The sequence below is a fragment of the Macaca fascicularis genome, chromosome 17 (genome assembly GCF_037993035.2).
Source record: "Macaca fascicularis isolate 582-1 chromosome 17, T2T-MFA8v1.1".
In the NCBI taxonomy this organism is placed as follows: Eukaryota; Metazoa; Chordata; class Mammalia; order Primates; family Cercopithecidae; genus Macaca; species Macaca fascicularis.
Genome location: NC_088391.1, coordinates 83,145,069 through 83,167,977, shown reverse-complemented (window position 1 = coordinate 83,167,977; position 22,909 = coordinate 83,145,069). Strand labels below are relative to the sequence as shown.

The following is a 22,909-nucleotide window of genomic DNA, read 5'->3' as shown; positions in this document are numbered from 1 at the left end:
TACTTCTGGATTTTGAACTTCACAAGTCATTCTCATTGTCCCTGACTAAGGTGAGGACAGAACGGCTGGAGGTGGCTGGAGTTGTATAGTTCCCTTGCCCCACTTGGGAGACTAGAGTTGGCTAGAGTCGGATATTTCCCTCCCCCCAGGTAAGTTAGGCTGTAATAAAATCCCAAAAGATTGGTCTGGTAAAATAGTTTCTCCTCAGGATGGGCCATGTTAAGAGGAACAGAATGTTCTGACATATTTTTAAATGGTTCCTTTTCTCCTCTCCCTGCTGGAAACATAAAGGGATTTGTCTCAGATAGTCACTGTGGGGACCTAGTAAAGCTCCTGAAGGTAAAATTCACAAGTATGAGGGTTCTTCTATGACTAGGTACTCCTGGAGTTTTCAGCCTCCAGCAATGCATCAATTATCCATCAGGTTATCCTCCCTCTACACCGGTTCCTGTTGTGCTTTCAGTGAGTGAGTTTCTGCTTTAGTAAGTTGTGATGTTTTGTACCTGCCTGTCTCTCCAAGTTTTAGGGCAGTGATTGCCTTGTGACCTCACTTCTCTAACAGAGCCAAGAGGCACTGTTGACTTTCCATTGTTTAGCTTTTCACCTGTTGTAGGGTGGCATGGTGATTTGCAAATTTCTTAGATGCTGAACCAGAAAGTGGAAGTCCAGCAAATACTTCAACTAAGCAATTATTTTTCCTCTATGTTCAAAATAAAAATTAAACTTATATTGCTGAAGTTTTATTTTATAATTAGGAAAAAGAAATGTGAAAAAAACCTGTTATATATAACTATTATGCGCAATTATATTTACTTATTACATCTATTCAATTAAATGTGGAATGATTCATTTAAATAATGAGCCTCATAGGTATTTTTATATGGTTTCACGTTTATTTCATACCATTTATTGTAATGGATTTAGTGGATAGGAATAAAACTATTTAGTCAAAATCGAGGGTACAAAATAAATAAATACATAAAATAAAGTCATCTTCACTTTTTTTTATCCTTTCCCTTTACTTTTTCTCTTGTAAGATGCAATTTTTACTCCTGATTCCGACAATTAATAGAGTGCTTGTGCTTTTAGTAACGTGAATTCCTATTGTATTTTTTAAAAATATAATCAATTTGAGCCTCTTTCATCTGTCAATGTCTTTTCACTGTCTCCTTTCTTTCCTCTTGCCATCAGCAAACAATACATTTGGAACTCCATGGAAGCCTATCTCAACTGTCTCAGGAATTTTTTAAAAATCAGCTTTTTAAATATTATATATGCAATTCGTACTTTTAAAGAGCCCTGTTCTCTCAAAAGAGAGATTCCAGCAGTAATGATTGATTTATCTACTCCCATGAGACTGAAGTGGGGATAGAAGACAGGGGGAAAAAAAAAGCCAAAGTAGGTAGTGTCAAATCACAACATAAATAAATGGTTTTCAGAACGAAATTAGTTACCCTAGTGGGATTTCTATGTTAAAAAATAAATAATAAAATGTCAGAGGCACAGTTTGTGGTTAGGAGAACAAATCTTGAAGGGAGTAAAGAAAACTTTATTTTACATTTAGTCATACTGTTCTTTACATGAGTAATTAAGTATGAGAATATTGTACTGAACAATGATAGAAATTAATAGATTCTAAATGAAGCATTTTCCTTTTATTTTCAACAGCTGTTCATTTTTACTTAGTGTGCACATCTTTCCCCAAAATGACAAAAGTAAAATTATTCTTTAGGAAATTAATCACATGTGTCTCATTATTTCAAATAAAATGTTCTAAAGCCCAGCTTCTTTCTAGATTGTTGAATAATCTCTTCGCAGCACCCACCTCAGGATGACAGTGAAGGATGCAGTGCCACCTTCTGGTAAAGAGAGGAATTGCTTTTTATTGTGCAAAGAATTACCTTGAGCACTGGAATCCAGTATGGAAATATAGGGTAACTAAAAGGGTATTTTTAAGCATTGACTTCATTCACCCTATCATACGGCATGACATGTTGAAATTGAGTCCACTGAGATCACAGTTTGATTTAAAATTAACTTAAAGCATTTTTGAGTCCTCTCAAGGGGAAGCAAGCACTCTATCAAGTCAACATGCCTTAAAAATGTCATATATTAAAAGACAGAAAATGAATAATTTGTTTTAAAAAAATGTACTAGGGGAGGAATATACCTTTCAAGAGTCCAACAAACATAAGAACCTACTGCAATCCATTCTTAAAGTGGATATATTAACTTATTTTGGAGGCTGACTTATGCGTGTAAATACAGGTTACCTGGAGGGTTTTCATACATCCTGAGTGAACAGCTTCAGATGTATTTTTTTTTTTTGAGATGGAGAGATGGAGCTTTGCTCTTGTCACCCAGGCTGGAATGCAATGGCACGATCTCGGCTCACTGCAACCTCCACCTGCAGGGTTCCTCCTACCTCAGCCTCCTGAGCAGCTGGAATTGCAGGTGCACACCAACACGCCCGGCTAATTTTCGTATTTTTAGTAGAGACGGGGTTGGCCAGGCTAGTCTCAAACTCCTGACCCCAGGTGATCCTCCCGCCTCGGCCTCCCAAAGTGGTGGGATTACAGGCATGAGCAGAACTAAATTTTTAGGTGATGTGGACATAATGATCTTCCACTGAAACATACTTGTATATGCATTTCTTCATCTGATCGTCATAACAACCAATGAAACACTGTATTACACATGAGTGAACTGAAGCCAAAGTGGGTATGTCACCAATCCTTGACAATGCGGTCAGTGGTGAGTTAGAATCAAATCCAGTATTCCAACTCAAATTTTGAGTTTTTCTGGAAAACATTTCTCATCTAATTCACTGAATATCTTAATGTTTTTGCCCATAAGAGAGTAAATATTTTTTAAAACCTTACTAGGCATTTGTGTTTAATTCCCCATGCCAAAATATCCAACACTAGGTAATATATTTTATTATAGAAACCTATTTATTATATAATGTACATCCTGGCCAAAATTTACTCATTATATATATTAGAAAAACAAATATTATATTACACATACATGATTGCTAATTAAGATTTCCCTTGCAGTCTCAGGAAATTATGCTATATCCACTGATAATTATGATTTTTTTCAAATTTTCAAATCTTATTAAGATTCTTTTTCAAATTTCAAAGCTGAAATGCCCAAAGATGAAAACCTATATTAGGTATCTACATTTACAACTTCCTGGTTAAAAATTATTAAAAATTATATAATATCTATAAAATATTCAGAAGATAATGTCTACCAGAATGATTTTTTAAAGATCAATTTTCTGCTTGTATTATTTTGAGCAGCAGTTCCGTTAGGATCTGTGGTCTTGAAATCTAACTTCCTCTGAGTTCCCTATTTTTGCAGTAAAGTTTTCATAATATCTGATTTTATACCTACATTTAACTTTAAGTTAATATTTCATTACTGCTCAAAGCTGTTATGACATTTTATCTTTGAATATTTTCCATTAATTGAATCTTAGCATTCCGTATTTGTATAGTTTTTATCTGAAGAATATCAAATTGTAAAATGAAAATAATGCTGCTTGCTTTACTTATTCTTTCTCAGAGTTTGCTGAGAACCTAATAATTGAATACTCTCAATATTATCATTTACATGGGAATCAATCAACATATTCTAAGTTGGTTGCAACACAGGGTCATAAGATAATTGAAAATGATGTAGAACAATTTTTCAATCTCAAAATGTAGGGTTAAGTTGAAGATATACTATTTTATGTTTTGTTTTATTTCCTCTCAACTGGAGTTAAATTTGTATTAATTTTTTTTTTTTTTTTTTTTTTTTTTTTTTTTTTTTGAGACGGAGTCTCGCTCTGTCGCCCAGGCTGGGGTGCAGTGGCCGGATCTCAGCTCACTGCAAGCTCCGCCTCCCGGGTTCACGCCATTCTCCTGCCTCAGCCTCCCGAGTAGCTGGGACTACAGGCGCCCGCCACCACGCCCGGCTAGTTTTTTGTATTTTTTAGTAGAGACGGGGTTTCACCGTGTTAGCCAGGATGGTCTCGATCTCCTGACCTCGTGATCCACCCGTCTCGGCCTCCCAAAGTGCTGGGATTACAGGCTTGAGCCACCGCGCCCGGTCCCTAAATTTGTATTATTAAAACCAAATCATAAGATTATTTTCTGGTTCCATGAGCTCAAATAAGTCTAGAGAGCCTCAGCTCTGTGAAGTTGAAAAAAAATTCATTTCTTATTACTGTGAAAAGCAGGCATTTATTTTTGAAAATGCTCTAAAGTATGACTTTAATAAGAGTAAAATAATCATTTAATTTACTTCTCTGGAGAACTGAGGCATTGCCCATGCTGGTTCATAACTTGAGAAAGTACATCTTAGTAAGTTTAAGAGAATTCATATTAATATTTTGAGCTGGAGATCAGGTAAGTGATATCTATGCCCCTACTAGCATGAAGATCAAAATGACTGTGTTTTCACTTTTATACAAATGACTAACTTAAAAAGAAGAATTCCCACAGACTTGCTAAGGAGAAAACAGAATAAAAAACTGTTTTATGCCACTAGTTCTGGCCAACTGAAGCTGATAAAGGTCCCAGGACACTGAATGACCCTGGCACATCAGACTTTTACTGGAGCAAGTTGAGGACTGTTTCTTGAACAATAAACAATGGGACTCAATGTATCAAACTGTGTACAAACCTATGGGCTCATTCTGTCCTACTGCAGGTGCTACTGTCCAAGTACTTAATTTGCAAAGTCGACATGAAATTCTCCTTTCTAGCATTTAAAACTCCTGTTGTTTTTTAACCTCATCGGCAAATTACTTAGTGAATTTCTTCACTGTTGTATGTTCGCCCAACCCTGGCACATTACTAGATATGGCTTTGTAAATTTCTTTGTTTAGTTTTGGTGGTCTTTGATTACATTAAAATAATCACTTACGCAGTTTCATATTAATTACCAGAAAAAGAATAAACAGAGATATAGTTTCAGAATGAGTAGATACCTTAAAAATCATACCCTCAGAGAATATGGTAGACTAAGGTGATCTAAACTTTCTCTCACTACACAGGCTGAATTAAAATAAAACAAAAATTATTTTAAAGGCGTAACTAAATTTTCAACAAAAAAGTTTCTTCAGGTTTCCTAGAAGAATTAAATCTAGAACAACCAATGTTTCATCTTTCACTGGGGATTTGTAGGCAGTGAAGAGATGATGGGAGCGTTGCTCTTAGTTATTTAAGGAGACAATTTTAACACAAAGACAGAAGATAAAAGCTTGGGCCTCAGGAGAAGTAGGAAGTGGGGAATGGAGAGGGGGCTACTCCCTAAAGCTAAGATGCTCAGAGAGCTGCCGATTCGAAGATCTATCCAATGGCTAAAGTTCTAAAGAACTCTAGTGATAGAAATAAATTGTTTTGTGTGCTCTCCTGGCTCTGGAGAAGATTTTTTAAATAGATTTTCAAGGAGGTTAGGTCTTCAACTAGAGCAGTTTGATATTCAAATTTATACTCTGTGTATATATAATTAATGAGAGATTTCTTACGGAGTTTTGGAACAAGCTAACATGATCATTACATGGTATCTCATACTGGAAGGCTTCTCAAAAGAAAAAAGAAAAAGCCAAACCAAAGATGAATTTGCAGTATAAATAATACACCATACACAAAAGACAGCGCATAAAATAAAGGGCAGGATTACAGCCATATGAATTTGAGATAATTATATGGTAATCTAATAGATAATATAAAATTACAATAATTAAGATGATACTTTAATAATTTTTAAAAATGTGATATAATTTAAATTAATAGTATCAGTGGTTGGATTAAAACACCCTATTAGATAAGGTCAAACAGAAAATTAGTAAACTAAATGATATTTATTAAGGAATTACCCAGAATGCATCATGTTATTTAAAAAGATGAGAATCTTATTGACTAAAGTTGTAAGGGATCTATGGACAAATCTCACCAAAATATGCACTTAAATTCATAAAAAGCATCATAAAACTTAATTGAAAAACCAGACCTAAGTTGAGAAATATACCATATTTATATTTGACAGAATTACGATTACAAATACGGTATGATTCCTCAACTAATCTAAACATTTATTGCAATCAAAATAAAAATTCTAGCAGTGTTTCCAAGGGCTTTTAATCTTAAAATTTATATATAAATGATTCAAAATTGCTAACTATATTTTAAATGTTATTTTAAAACATTTTAGTAATTAAGTCAGGATTGAATTGGTACATGGTTCAATAGACTAATGAATGACACCCCTATGCAGGACTGGATATATAATAAATGCAACACTATAAGTATGAAATAAAATAGTGGATTAATAAATGGTGCTGCTACCATATGTATCTGCATAAAAAAAGAAAAAAAGCAGCTGACCTCACCCACCTGTCCCAACCTCAGCCTTCCATGGTTGGGTCAGGCTCGTGTTCACAGAGTGAAAATCTTATACTTCATAAGAGCTTATCACCACACTGGCCAGGCATACTTGGGTATTATACTGAACTAGAATTTTAATGCGAAAATAAAATACTGTTTATTATCTAAATGTGTCTTGAAAGGCTATGTGGGAAAACATGTAATGGGGAATGGTGGGAAAGAATAAGGTTGGTATCTGCTTACACTACCAGTTCCACCCTGTTCAATAAACCAACTTTAACTCTATTAAAGCTGGGATTAAAAACAAAGTACACACTAGTATATATCATAAAACAAACATTAACACATTAGAGCCACGTCAACAACTTCTTCAGCAATACACAGTAAACTGAGACTACAGTTTCTTCTGCCACCTTTGTTTCAATGTCCTTGACATACCAAGGGTAGGTATTAAAATGTTTACTTTTTTTGTGTGTTTTTTTTTGAGACGGAGTCTTGCTCTGTCGCCCAGGCTGGAGTGCAGTGGTGTGATCTCGGCTCACTGCAAGCTCCGCCTCCCGGGTTCACACCATTCTCCTGCCTCAGCCTCCCGAGTAGCTGGGACTACAGGCGCCCGCCACCTCGCCCGGCTAATTTTTTGTATTGTTAGTAGAGACAGTGTTTCACCGTGTTAGCCAGGATGGTCTCGATCTCCTGACCTCGTGATCCGCCCGCCTCAACCTCACATACTCATGGCGATCAGAATTTTCTTAACACTGAAAGTCACCAAAATATAGTTTATGAATAAATTTTTTTAAAATTATAAACTTTGACATAACAATTTTAAATTTTGTATCTACTTAAATTGACTCATTATGCCCATCAGATGTCTCAAGAAATATGAACGTTTTGAATTTTGTAATTCAATTCACATTAACAAAACATTATCAGTTTAAAAGTGGAGTTACTTGATCATTTTTTGAAAAATGGATTAATTTTGAACATTGTTTTTGAAGTCATGGATCTAGTTTTTTACTAATAAAGTCAGTTTTTCTGTTTGGCCAGATGTGGGCAGCTAGCTTCTGAGTGACATTTTTCAATGCCTTCAAAATTTGTATAGAATTGTTAAAATATAGCTGCAACAGAGGAATAACCAGGGAAGTAAACCTCTTTCCAAATTAATCAAATAAATTAATCCAAGACCATTAATTCTGAATTTCTCAGTTCTTTTGGATTATTAATTCCTGGTGAAAAAATAATAAACAAACAAACAGAAAAACATTTGAAATGTTAAATGAATGCCTATCTTCTTGAAGGAAAAGTTCTAGTTTCCCAACCCAGCTCTCAATACTCTCATCTTTAACATAAACTTACCATGACATCTTTATTTCCGCCACTTAATTCCCAGTGCAAACCTACCCAACACTGAGCCTCCTTATTGTCTATCCTTTAAATGTTCTGTTCAAGTTCTTATTACAATTGCTTAATATAGGACAGCATCTTCCCATTTTAATTTAATCCATTGACTGGATAAGGCCCACCTCAAATTCTTTTTCACCATTTTGCTTTCTTCTGCATTCTCATTGCAGAATTTCCCATTTTAGAGAAACAATGGGATACAACACATAAACATTAAACTGAGATGTCGGGAAATCTGAGCTCTCATTTCTAGTAGGTTATGTATCTGTTTTGCTTTCTTTGTTCAGTTGCTTTTAGGGCTTTACTTTAAAAAATCTTCTAATTTTTAAATCCTAATAATATACATTATCATTTACACAATCCACATGTGCACATTTAAAATATTAAAACTTAACAATATTACCCTGGCAAAATTGTACTATCTTAAGATTTTTAAAACATTACATAGCACTTGGCATGATATATAGCAATGATTCATGTATTCAAAGCATTAATTATCTAGCATACCAAGAGGGAAATTGTATTTATTTTTTGTTTGCTTGATTTTATTCATTCATTAGTCAGATTTTCCCCAAACACAAACTATATTCTGAGAATAAATTAAAAGTGATAGTACCTCGTTTGGGTTTACTTTAATTTAGTAACAAGAAATTATATGTTGTGGATCTTCTTATATGAGCTCATCTCAATGATATCATGTGAGCACTTTTAATTTTTTTTCTCCTTCTAGTCAGGACTTATTGAAGAAAACTTTAAGGACTAACTATTGTGGACTACCAGGAAAGAGAAGTAGCCCACAACCAGGCTGGCTATGGCAAGTGGGGATGATGATGATGATGATGATGATTATTATTATTATTATTTTGCAACTAGTGTGTACATAGGTGATAAGTTTAATAAGACAATTCATATACAATTTTAGTAGCTGAAGGAGTACAGTGTTTTATATTCACCTTTTTCTGATTATAAAGGCACTATCTACTCACTGTAGACAATTAGAAAGTAGTGATAGGACAATTTAAATCACCTGGAACTACTTTACAGCTGGTGCATTGGTTCAGCATCAGGAGTGAGACCGGAAGCAAAGACAAATAACAAGAAAATTGAAAGATAAGAAATTAGTGGTGAATGGTGTAATGAACAATGTCACCTGTACTTGGAGCTATGAAAAAGTAGAATAAAAATTCCATCATCATTTTGGACAGGAATTAGCTAGGAGAATGAACAAGCTCATTTCAATGAGAAAATCTCCATACTGCTTTTTTTTTTTTTTTCATTACTGTGTTCAAAGATCTTTATCACAAACATTTTACATGAAGCTATTTCAAAGTGTTGGATTATTAGGATCATCCCTTTGGTTAATGAATAAATGTCTTTGTGCTAATAAAAAAAATCACCCATAACCATAATTCCTAAAGGTGACCACTGTTAACATTTGGAGAATTTACCCCGCTCTTTATTTCCACAAATACACACACATTCACAAAGAAAATACTCCACTTCAATTGTTGTTGTGGTATCTTATTTCCAATTTTCTTTTATTGGATATTATTTTCCCATTTCTTAAAATGCAACTTTAAAGATTATGGAATTTCTTGTGCAGAAACCCAACAATTGGAAATGAAATTAAAACGCTAATTTAAACTGTAGTGTTAAACAAAAGGAATTTAGCCCTGTGGTATAAATCAGGTTAACTGTGGGACCTTTTCAAACCTGTAGTTTTCATGCATAAGCTGGGTATCCTGGACCACAGCATGGAGAAAAACTGCCAATTAAGAAGACCTGCCTTGAATGCTAAAAAATAAACATTTGAGCATATTTGTTATACTTTATTCCATCACGACTGAGAGATTAGTGGAAGCCATCAGTGCCTGGCTTGTGACTCAAACCTAAGTCCATACTCTACATTGCTTGTCCACAATAAAAACTGTAGTAAATCATATTCATAGAATTTTGTTTAAATTTAAGCTGCTATCTTTCCTCATCTAAAGTTCAGTTAATTCACCTACAATTTTTCATTATCCTTTTATGATGTCAGATGTTATCTGTTTAATCTGTACAAATAATTTATCTGTTTAATCTGTACAAATACTTGGCTGTAAAAAATTCAACCTTCCCATGGACCAGAACAAAAAGTTCTATGATCACATAAATCATCAAAGTTTTAAAAGCATATAATAAAACTGCAAAAAAAGCCACTAAGCCCTGAATATTTTTCTTATGTATGTTAGATTTGGCAATATAACATTATAGCATAAGTAATCTATCATTTAGCTAGTAGTAAGTAGCCTAATGAAGATCATGAGCAAGTACTATGTCTACTCATTGATAAAAGAGAATATCTATTATAGATGTTAAAAGATACACTGTGACCAAGTTATTAGTTCAATAGCATAGTGAGTTGTTACTTTGACAAACTTTTGTCGATAGAGAGACCACGATAAATTAGTTCAGCTGGAGTCTAGCTGTTGAACCCAACATAACACAGTCCATGAGTAAGCTCAGGCTATGTAAATACCTTAAGAAAGCAAGGACATCAGAAACCCTTCCTTTTAGGCATCTGCACTTAGCTGTGTCATCTGTAAAAGAGTAACAGGGCCATGCTCATCTGGAAATAGTTCCAGTTTGACAAGATTATAAACCAGGATATTATCCTTTATTTTTTCCCTTTTTATTGAAACTTTTTTAGGTGGTGAGGAGTATGTAAGAGTTTTCGTTTTATCCCAGAGCTAATTTAGGATTCTTGGCTCAAAAATGTCAATTCGTTTTTACTTAATTCCCAAAGAAACTATTAATTACTCATTGTGCAAGGAGAAAAAGATGTTAATGAACAAGTGCAGTCATTTGACCACAATACATTTCAGGCATAATGGAGAATTCTAACAGTCTATGTTAGGATACTTCATTAAAAAATACAATAAACTAGTTTATTTATTCTTTTATTTTTTGAGACAGAGTCTCGCTTTATTGCCCAGGCTGGAGTGCAGTGGCACAATCTTGGCTCACTGCAACCTCTGCCTCTTGGGTTCAAGCGATTCTCCTGCCTCAGCCTCCTGAGTAGCTGGGATTACAGGGCCACCACACCTGGCTAATTTTTTTTTGTATTTTTAGTAGAGATGGGGTTTCACCATGTTAGCCAGGATGGTCTTGATCTCCTGATCTAGTGATCCACCTGCCTGGGCCTCCCAAAGTGCTGGGATTACAGGTGTGAGCCACTGTGCCCAGCCTAAACTAATTTATTTTTAAAGAAAATGTTAAAATTCTTATGCTAGCAGCAGTGTGGACTCAAAAGATGAAAAGTAGCGTATACTAATGTAAGGAATTAGCAACTGTTGATATATAATATTAACACATTTCTAAGGAGCTGGCATGTAAATATATAATATACATATACAAAAATTTAGTAATAGTGTATATATAGTAACTTGAGGTTAATAGTATATGTCGGAAATTACTATGCTGCTAGTATATATGTAATATATATTAAAATTATGGGCCACAAGTCGAATGCACTAATAGGCAAATTAACCAAAGTGGCAGATAACTCCAGTTTCACATGCATTTTCAGTGGAATGATGTGAATGGCTTTTTAAATAAAGAAAACTCATATCCACATCTGCTGACATGCTTTTCAGGATTTTTGTTTGACTACTGCCAATTTGAATCCCTAGACTGGAATAAACGCAGAGCCATCTGTTCTGACGCGGCTGCTGTGACAGTACTAGGCTCACTGAAGCAATTGTTTCTATTACCCTTAGTATTCATGATATGCTTCACTTTGTAGCTTCCCTTGTGAATAAATTGAGCCTAACTCGTATCAGGAATGTAATTAGGTTAAGAGCTTGGTAAAACTTCCATGTGCCGGAATAGTTTCAGTCTTTCAGCTCCAAGCTTCCAAAAATGTTTATTGGTGGTTTGAACTTTTTATGCTTTCCCAGTAACCCCCCCCTTCATTAGCAAATGACTTCTGCAAGTAGAACACTGGGGCACCTTTAATTATATATAATGCCTACATCAAAAGAAAATAGGAAAATAATGGTATATCGAAGCCAATTTTTGTCGAGCTTTGTTGTAATTAATTTAAACTAAACAGTGCTATGGATGCTACTTTGTCACTAGTGTTTTCAAGGTAGGAATGTTTAAAAGAGGAGGCTGAATTCAGGCATGTATTCAGTGTTGTCACATGGAGACCACAAAAAGTATTTACCAGACAGAGCCTGTGAAGTAAACACGATTTTGCTGTCATAATACAGAAGCTTCTGGGATGCAAGAAATCATTTTAATCAGAGACTGTGCATATCTGATGTAAATAAACAATAATTTGAGTCGATTATTCTGAAGAACACAAATAACATGCTAGTAACTATTCTGTTATTAGAATAGAAAAGAGCAAAAAATAGCTTTATCAGGTTGAGATTTAAGTAATCTGTAAAATCATAAAAATATAAAAATTATATGAAGGTACATATTTGAAATCATTGGAAAGACCAACTTTCCATCAAGATAGGTTAATTGTTTGAAATAAGGCAAGTGAGATGGGATGTGCTAATGCACCTTTGAAGATATAATCCACATAATTTAAGGCATTGTCATTACATTAACAACAAAGATGCAGGAGCCCAGCAGGTGTGATGAAAGTCAGGCAAGGGGAAGATGCTCAGGTTGCCAGAGGTAAGGCTGGTTTAAGGGTCTAAAAACAGAATGTTCCAATAGAAGTTGAGATGCCATGTAAAAGCCAGAAAGCTTATGGTTTTCAGAAGCCAGCAGTCTGTAAGCTGAGAAGTTAACTGAGATGCAAAACAACAAGCTGGTGACAACAAGGGGTATCCAAAATCCAAAAAGGCAGGTCAATCAAAACAATGATGGAAATAAGGGTATCCAAAATCCAAAAAGATAGATCAATCAAGATAATGACAGAAATAGCAAAAGATGGGAGGTCATGTCTGGCTTTTTTACCACTATAGCCATAGTGGCAGGGTGAAGCAGTGCCTGCTATATCATAGGTAGTTAATGACTGATGAAGGGATAAATAGACGGAGAATTGAATTATCCAGCTGTAGATACAGTACGTAATGAAGCAATGGAGAGCTAGGTCTCCAGTAAAGGTAAAGTGGTGCCTGGTAGCGTGCTGGAAATCAGTAAACCAGGGGCTGAGAAGTGCTTGGATATGGCTGTGAGGTGAGGAACCACTGGGCCTAGCTCCAGGCACTCGGGAGGGAGGTTCAAAAATGGTAGGATTAGGAATCTGGGAAGGTTGGAGGCCAGATGGAGAGAAATGCAAAGGGAGGTCTTAGAAATCTAAAAGCCATTGAGACACAGGAAAATCAGAATCCAAAGCTTTGATGCCTTGGGTCAAACCTTTCATTTATTTTTTCAAGTGAGTATTAGCTATCGGTTGTTAGAAGATGCAGAGATGTGCCCCTGGTCTGTTGTTGATGTTGAACCTTATCTAACTTAGCGTGCTGGGTACCCAGTGGTTAGGAGCATAAATGCAAAGAAAACACAAATCACCACTTATTTCTTGTCCTAGTCCCAGTCTCAGTGCCTGGAGAGATGAATGTTGCAGTGTTACAGGGACTGTCTTGAGACAGAAGGGCTACATCATGAAAGGTTTGTGCTTTACCCACAGAGAGCCTTTGCACACAACAGAACTTCTTAAAGCGTAGTCTCTGGATGAGCAGCGCCATCGTCATCTCAACATTTTTTGGTAATTCAGAGTCACCGGCTCCACCCTAGACTCACTGAATTAGAAATTCTGGGGTTGTGGATGGTAATTTGTATTTTAAAAAGTCCTTCACCATATATGGTGATTCTGACGCGCATTAACATTTGAGAACCACTGTCTTAGAGGAAAACAAACATTAGCAATAGGTAAGGAGCAAACTTCATGATAATGGTAAGGCATGTTCTGGCCCTGGAAAGTAGGAAGGAGAGCTTCCAGGATTCTGTATCTGAGATTCTTCCACATGAGGAGACAGGTTTGAAAACTACTATTACATTTGTAACCGGGTCTTGCATTTAGCCTCTAAAGAGATAAATGTGTATGGCTGTAGGGAGATTTTTTTTTTCTTTGAGGAATATCACATATTTGCAAGGGCAATAGTTAGGTTGCACTCTTGCTAATATAAGAAAAATTTTAATTGTAATTGCTCACAGTTTTACAGCTAATAAAGAACAGAATAGGTTAAAGAGAAGTCTGAGTTTTTTTAAGTGACTTTTCTAAACTATAAAGTACTAAGCCCACAAGCCCCATCTAGTGGCCTCTGTACCAAGAGTTCAGTGAAGGTTTCCAAAGGGGCGCCCGGCAACTTTAGAAACACAGATAAAACTGCAAGCAACTCAGCTCTTAGATAGCCGGACTACAACAGTAGGCCTCACAGTGAGGTCATCATAACCTCCTATTCAAATGTTCTTCAACTTTATTAGAATGCACTACTAAATTTTGAAATATGGTATATTTGGTATAAATATGGTATAATCTAAAATCAGAAGATTAGCAAACATTTATTGAATTCCAATTAGGTGTTAGGCCCTATTTAGATGCTTTTATATATTCATAGATACATAATATGGTATAGATGTAAACATAACTATAGCTAGATATCAATAAACAGAAACAGAGTCACCATTAAATCTGAAAACAGGTTAATAAATATATGTTTAACTAATATTCCAACATATAATAAAATAATGTTTCCAGAAATTCTAATGAAAAAATCAAAGTTCGGCTGGGCACGGTGGCTCACGCCTGTAATCCCAGCACTTTGGGAGGCCAAGGCGGGCGGATCACCTGAGGTAGGGAGTTTGAGACCAGCCTGACCAACATGGAGAAACCCCGTCTCTACTAAAACTGCAAAACATTTAGCAGAGCGTGATGGCGCATCCCTGTAATGCCAGCCACTCAGGAGGCCAAGTCAGGAGAACCGCTTGAACCCAGGAGGCTGCGGTGGCGACGAGCCGAGATGGCGCCGTTGCACTCCAGCCTGAGCTGTAAGAGCGAAACTGTCTCAAAAACCAAAGTTCAAGGGAGGACTTCTCGAAGTCTCACAGCGCGTTATTTTAATGGTACCCTGCACTTTCTGATAACATTTTAAATTCTATGACATCGCTATTTGTTTTGTCTTCTGCACACTATTTTAACCTTGAGGAATAGAACCATATTTTTGACTAATCCGTTTTTTATTCCTGATGCCCAGCAAGGTGCTCAATAGATTTTGTTGTTGTTGTTAAAGAAGTGTGTAGGTGGATAAATGTATGAATGAAGTGATTATTTATTTATTTTTGAGACGGAGTCTTGCTCTGTCGCCCAGGCTGGAGTGCAGTGGCGCGATCTGGGCTCACTGCAAGCTCCGCCTCCCGGGTTCACGCCATTCTCCTGCCTCAGCCTCCCGAGTAGCTGGGACTACAGGCGCCGGCCACCACGCCCGGCTTTTTTTTTTTTTTTTTTTTTTTTTTTTGTATTTTTAGCAGAGACAGGGTTTCACCGTGTTAGCCAGGATGGTCTCAATCTCCTGACCTTGTGATCTACCCATCTCGGCCTCCCAAAGTGCTGGGATCACAGGTGTGAGCCACCGCGCCTGGCCCAAATTTTGGCCTTACTATTTAATATTTACATGAAATAAATATACAGACACATAATTTTTCTATGACGTAAAGATGACTTTTATCAGCAAGCCTAAGAATATCCAAATATGTCTTTTATTTTTGACAGGATTTTACTCAGTCACCCAGGCTAGAATGCAGTGGTGTCACCTTAGCTCACTGCAACCTGTGTCTCCTGGACTCAAGTGATCCTCCCACCTCAACTTCCTCAGTAGCTGGGATTACAGGTGTGTGCCACCATGCCCAACTAATTTTTGTATTTTTAGTAGAGATGTGGTTTCATCATGTTGACCAGGCTGGTCTCAAACTCTTGACCTCAAGTGATCCACCTTCCTCAGCCTCCCAAAGTGCTGGGAATACAGGCGTGTACTACCAAGCCTGGCGTAGATGTCTTAACATTGTCTTGCACATTCTGCAAATATTTGTTGGCTCATAATAACAAAAGTAACTATTGATTACATCAAGGGTCTTAGGGGAGATGAATGTTCATATAAATAATTATTATATACTATAGAATGTGAGAAGTGGCACACAGGTGACACCAGGTTTTTGCTCATTGCATTTTAATGTAAGGAATGCTTTTCTGTTAGAGGTACTAAAGAATACTTTATTAAACCAACTCCTAAAAAATTTATTAAAATTTGAGTAAGCAATTTTGATAGACGATATTTCACTAAGAGAAAGAACAAAGGGAAAGGGTTTGTTCAGGCAGGTGCCAGACTCCCCAGTGAGTGTCCTCATGGCACACTGCACATGAACAAAAGCAGTATGGCAGTAAAGCCTGAAAGTTTAATGGGGTCAGAGCAGCAGAGATAGCAGGGTCTTCACATACCATGGTGTAACATGAAGGACTTCACTTCCTAAAACCTCGGAATCAACACACCTAAGCAGAAAAGCATCAGGCTAAATGAAAGGTGGCCAGGAAAACAAATTTAATGACCTAGGTGAGAATGACCGATCTCTGTTTTTAACATGGGTAATCCCACTTTGAAAAAAATATAGTAATTATTGAGTCAAACAGCAGTTTAGTTGCACTCACACTCAGTTCATTGATCACAGCATATAGACAACATAGGATTTCCCTTTTGGACTGGTCTTCCAGATTGATTGAATCTATAAGCAAAAATTACCTTAACAAAAAAAAGTTTTGGTGGTGATACAGATAACGTGTAATGAGACTTAAGTATTGCTGCTTGGCTGTTACAATGTTTCTTATATTGTTAACAGGTACCATCAAATTAAAATAATTGCCTTTTTGTTTTAGTTAAAAAAAAAAAACCCTAGAACTATAAGAGATTTCTTCTAATTGCTTTAGATTGTTTAATAACTTAGCATTAAACCGCTGAAATTGGAAAAAATAGTTTCAAATATCATGTTGCACATTTCAAGTTTCAATGGAAATACAGTAGCAGTGAGTAAACCTTTTCAAACATATGGGAGAGTATCTCTTTTAAGTAATGAGAAGAACTCTCCTTTTATAAATGGCTTTCTCCAAAATATTTTCAAGGTGACATGTAAGTTAAATGAAAGAAGCATTAGATGAACACGGGAGACATAAAATTTATTGTGACTATGAGCACTTGAAAAATTTCCAATACACTGAGATATCCTCCCTTCTTTTTTACTACCTTATTTTACTCCCTAGAACTCTTTCAAAATTGATTCTACTTTTAGATCCCCCAAACTGAATTTAAAATTTCATCTAAGAGTCAATTCAAAAGGTTATGTTTCATTTGCTATTTTAATACTGTGAGTCATCCCGTGGTTTTACCGATCCTTTAAAATATTTCATTTTGGGACTCTTACCATAATGATTCTTACATGGCTGTGATTTCTATGATCTCATTTAGGATCATCTTTCTCATGTACCTTAGGGTCACTGCACAACCCAACTTGACCCCCCTACTCCAAACTGGAAATTCTGTTCTTCCAAATACACTCTCAATTTTATAAACACACAAGTGCTCTCCTTCTCATCCATCCACCCATTCACCCATCCATTGACCCATCTACCCACCTGTTCATTCTTTTATTCATTTAGGAATGTTTTAAGTACTATTATGCATCTTAGAGCTGACAATACCACATTTTAACTAGAAATACACAGAACTAACAATCTATTGTAGGTACAAACAAGTGAACTGGCATTTAAAATCTGGTTAATGGGTTCTATGGCAATGGTAGACTTTGGGAGCATGTGTGAATGGAAGTCCTGAGTTGGTAGTACAAGGAAGCTCTCTTGGGAAATTGACTGAATGATGGTAACAGTCATTAAGATAGGAAGCAGGTTTCAGGATGAGGGAAGCAGGCATAAAGAGCTCAGTTATGGATGTGGTGAATGAATATATGTGTTTGAGTTTCAGAAGAAACATTTGGGTTAGAGACTTACAGGTATCAACTACCTGTGCATTAAAGAGGATTCTTCTATCACTCAGGAAAAATAGAGTGAGAAGTGAAAAGACCTAATAGGATTCCTGATGAATAACTAAATGAAAGGGATGGGTCAAGGAAAAAAATAATTCAAGAAACCGAAGATGGACATTGTCAATTGTGGGGAATGAACAACTAATACAAAACTAAGGCGTGACTACAGGCTGACTCTGGCAACACCCTTGTTAGTTGAGAAGGTGAAATGGATTGAGGAGCAAAATAATATAACAGTAATTTCAGAATGTCTACAACTATTTCAGGAAGTGTGTGACTGTGATAGGATAAAGTAGTAAAGGGCAGTGGAGGAGATTATAGGTTTAGGAAGGTGAACATAGGTGTAGGGGTGTGTGTGTGTGCATGTGTGTCTATTTATTGACTTTTCAAAAAGAGAAGATTGAGATATTCAACATGTTTTCTAAATGGGTATAATTTATTACAGGAAGAGTTTGAAGATACAGAAGCAAAAATCGACTTAATTTATAAAGCAAAGTCTCAGGATGCAACTGGGCCTCGTACATAGAGCACAAAAGTGGTCCTTGACAGTAGATAGGGCACTGCTATTACCCAGCAAAAGGAAAAGAGGACGGGGGTGAGTAGGAATGGAGGCACATGTGAATATCTCGTGGAACAAAGTTGAGGAAATTCCCATCTGACAGTAATGTAGTTGGAGAGAAGTGTCTTGATAAAAAATTTGAGAAGAATAGAGTAGGTTTGTAGCAGCTTCTACACAATACATGAAGGATAACTGACTGGGGGACTTAATATTAAGTCCCATAATCTTAAAATATTTCATAAATTTTATAATTTGACAGCTCCTACTATTGTCTCTCCTACTCCATATGTATTCCATTTCTTCTCATTCTACTTCCAAGGAAAATGGAGAAAAACAGTTCTTCAGTAAATATTGCTGACTCTGAAATTTAAAAACAACAGTTTCTTGTAGAAACTGTGAACATGTGAAGTTTTGGGAAAGTTGGTAGTTAAACAGTATATATTAATAGAAAATCTTGCTTTAGCCAGGCATGGTGGCTCATGCCTGTGATCCCAGCACTTTGAGAGGCTGAGGTGGGCAGATCACCTGAGGTGTTTACAAGTTCAAAACCAGCCTGGCCAACATAGTGAAACCCTGTTTCTACTAAAAATACAAAAATTAGCTGGGCCTGGCTGAGTGACCTAGAATCCCAGCCACTTGGGAGGCAGAAGCAGGAGAATCACGTAAACCTGGGAGGTGGAGGTGGCAGTGAGCCAAGATCACACTACTACACTCCAGGCTGGTTGAAAGAGTGAGACTGTCTCTCAAAAAAAGACAAGAAAAAAAAAAAAGGAATATCTTGCTTTATGGGTATAGGAAGCCCTGGCTTAGAAAAAAATGTAATTAGCATCAGAAAATAAATTATTGATAATATTTTAAAATTAATATATGGCAATATCAATTAAAGAATTTCATGCATGGATTGTGTAGGACATCAGAAATTCAAAACAAAAGACTTTCTATACAAAAGTGTAGATATAAACATAGAAACTAGAATAATCTTCATTGAAGAAAACTATAAGAGGTTTTTAAAAAGTTCTCCATATATTTTGAAGCAAATATATTCCTTTCAATGTTTTATTCGATTGCAAATTTAGCATGCCACTAATATTTCATTTTCCTAGAAATACTCTTATAAGTGGAACTCTTATTTGTAAAACTTCTGATGTTTGTTCCATTGTAATATTTTATGCTGTTGACTGTAAGAATAAGTGATACAGATGTATAAAAATAGTATTTTAAAATTAAGAAAAATATCTTCGAGTTTGTAAGAAAACTTTCTAAAATGCTGAACAACACACACTAAGTAACATAGTTCCAAATGTCCACAGCCTAAATCAAACTCAACATATTACTAAGAACAGGTTTTTTAATTTTCCCACTAAGAACAACTATGCTGTTTCAAATTATAAAATAATTTTTTGCCATTACTTTACAGCTGTTACTAGATGACTCTAAGTCTTTTCTATAACTACCTTCTGAAAAAATACCCATAGACACCGGATTGTACATTTTAATTTTCCTTGCTATCCTATAAAGTTTATTTTAAAAAGGCTAATATTGAATAAAAGGTAAGAAATTCAAAGTTTATTTTATATGTAAAGATTTGTAGTATCCAAGATCATCTTCAAAGTGCCAGTATTCTGTTTCAATGATTTGTCTTTTTGTCATCTTTTAGTAATTATAACACTGTCTTTGAAATGAAAGGTAGACTAAGACAGAATGAACAATGTTCTGAGAAAAACAATGTTCCGACGCATTTTTGTATCATGGGGAATGTGAATTTTTTAACCTCAGATATATTTAACGATGATTTTAAAGGTTAGATTGTAAATTCCTTTTTAAGTTCCAGGATACATGTGCAGGATGTGCAGGCTGTTTACACAGGTAAACATGTGCCACAGTGGTTTGCTGTACCTATCAACCCATTACCTAGGTATTAAGCCCAGCATGCATTAGCTATTTTTTTCCAATGCTCTCCCTCCCTGCTACTCCACCCCGATAGGATCCAGTGTGTGTTGTTCCCCTCCCTTTGTCCACGTGTTCTCATTGTTCAGCTCCCACTTACAAGTGAGAACATGCAATGTTTAGTTTTCTGTTCCTGTGTTAGTTTGCTGAGGATAATGACCTCCAGCTCCATCCATGTCCCTGCTAAGGACGTGATCTTGTTCCTTTTTATGCTGCAAAGTATTCCATAGTGTATATGTACCACATTTTCTTTATCCAGTCTGTCATTGATGGGCATTTGGGTTGATTCCATGTCTTTGTGATTGTGAATAGTGCTGCAGTGAACAAACGCATGCATGTATCTTTATAATAGAATGATTTATATTCCTTTGAGTATATCCCCAGGAATGAGATTACTGGACCAAGTGGTATTTCTGGTCCTAGGTCTTTGTGGAACTGCCACACTGTCTTCCACAATGGTTGAACTAATTTACATTCCCACCAACAGTGTAAAAGTGTTCCTATTTCTACACAGCCTTGCCAGCATCTGTTGTTTCTTGACTTTTTAATAATCACCATTCTGACTGGCATGAGATGGTATCTCATTGTGGTTTTAATTTGCATTTCTCTAATGATCAGTGATGTTGAGCTTTTTTTCATATATTTGTTGGTCACATAAATGTCTTTCAAGAAGTGTCTGTTCATGCCCTTTGCCCACTTTTTAATGGTGCTGTTTGCTTTTTTCTTGTAAATTTAAGTTTCTTATAGATTTTGGATATTAGAACTTTTTCAGATGGATAGATGACAACAGTTGTCTCCCATTCTGCAGGTTGCCTGTTCACTCTGATGATAGTTTCTTTTGCTCTGCAGAAGTTCTTTAGTTTAATTAGATCCCATTTGCCAATTTTTGCTTTTGTTGTGATTGCTTTTGATGTTTTAGACATGAAATCTTTGCCAGTGCCTATGTCCTGAATGGTATTGCCTAGATTTTCTTCTAGGGTTTTTATAGTTTTGGGTTTTACATTTATGTCTTTAATCCATCTTGAGTTAATTTTTGTATAAGGTGTAAGGAAGGGCCAAGTAGACTCCTCCATCTAGAAACACAGTGCTAGGACTCTGCGGCTTTTTATCAGGACCATGATTGGAGAGAAGAAAAGATAGTCAACGTTGAGATGAACGTCAGTTGAAATCAGTTTTTACCCTCACCTGGTGACAGCTGTCCCAGTAAGTTTGCCCTCAATTACTGAAAGGTCATGTCATCATCCAAGGTTTGGACCTCCTTATTGGATCTAACAATGTGGCACTTCTACTTACAGTCCCTCCAGTTTGAGATTAAAAACTATTCCTTTTGTTGTTGGTCCTAAGTTAAAAACTGATGCTTAACTAAAATGAGTAAAATTAAATTGAGCTACAAAGTCCATTTGTTAAACAACAGATGACCTTTTCTGAAAGGCTTGCATTCTGGTAATCCATACGATTCAGACCAGTAGAGTGGGATCTGGAAGTTTTTGTGTTTGTGGGTTGTCAGGAGTCTAGCTTAGTCTTTAACAAGATGAAAGCTACTGCCTAAATCTATTTCTGTCTTTCAGAAACTTTAAGATCACAATTTCTTTTCTTTTTCAGTCTCAATTCCTGTTGTTTCTTTTAAAATCATTTATTTTACTCAAAAGAGAAAACAGAAAACATCATTTGTATAATATCTCTTCATACACTGTTACTTCTGTTCTATATTTTAGATCTCTTTCTCTTCCTCAAGTCTACTTTTTAACAGCTTCAATCATTTGCACTGCTTTTACTCATTTCATTTTAAAACCCTGTGGAATCTGAAATTTTTTATCATTTGCAAACTGAGCGTATTCCTTCCCAACATTTAAAACCATATACAATTTGTTTTTGTAAAAAAAAATTCTCGTTCCACATCAATGCCCAGAAAATGGTGAATACTTAAACACTGCAAATATTGATGATGGAATATAACTTGCTATAGTCTACAGGATCACAATGAGTTGTTAACACTCCTCAGTGCTGCTTCTACAATCAATTTTCACTTCCCTGATAGAATAGATCAATATTGTAGGATCTTAGATGTAAGACTTTTCATATAAAACAAATCACATACTTAACTATGAAAAAAATGTGAAATCCATATTTACATTCCATTCCCTACAAAGGAATTCCATTACTCATTTGAGAAGGAAATTTAACTCTTCAGGATAGTGTGTGTGTGTGACTTATAATGCCTTATTTTGGATACAGATCAGATTGCAATATTCCCAACAGAACCAAAACTAATATTTCTAATGGGATACACTAAGATCACACAAATGAATATTGCTTTCTTTCCAATGAGTTTCCACCATTACTCAGTCTTCTCAACTCCTGAAGAAAGAAGACTGTGATATTCAAGTGTTAAACAGCCCTTCCCTCATAAGAGCACTCATCTAGGGTATTCTATTATCTTTTCAAGTTTCTCTTTGGAATTATTCAGCACAAGCACAAACCTGCAAACAGTCAATGTCAATACACTCTTATGGAGTCACCTCACAGTTCTCTTGGTGTACTGTATCCTTTGATTCAGCAAATTAGGGCTAATAAAACTACCTTTGGCAATGGAAGT

At 35.8% G+C, this 22,909-nt stretch overlaps 1 protein-coding gene across 2 annotated transcripts in view; it reads right to left on the bottom strand.

The window, feature by feature from the left end:
* GPC5 (glypican 5) overlaps positions 1–22,909 on the bottom strand; it is a 1,453,194-nt gene that overhangs the window by 649,793 nt on the left and 780,492 nt on the right. The gene's annotated exons all lie outside the window — the stretch shown is intronic.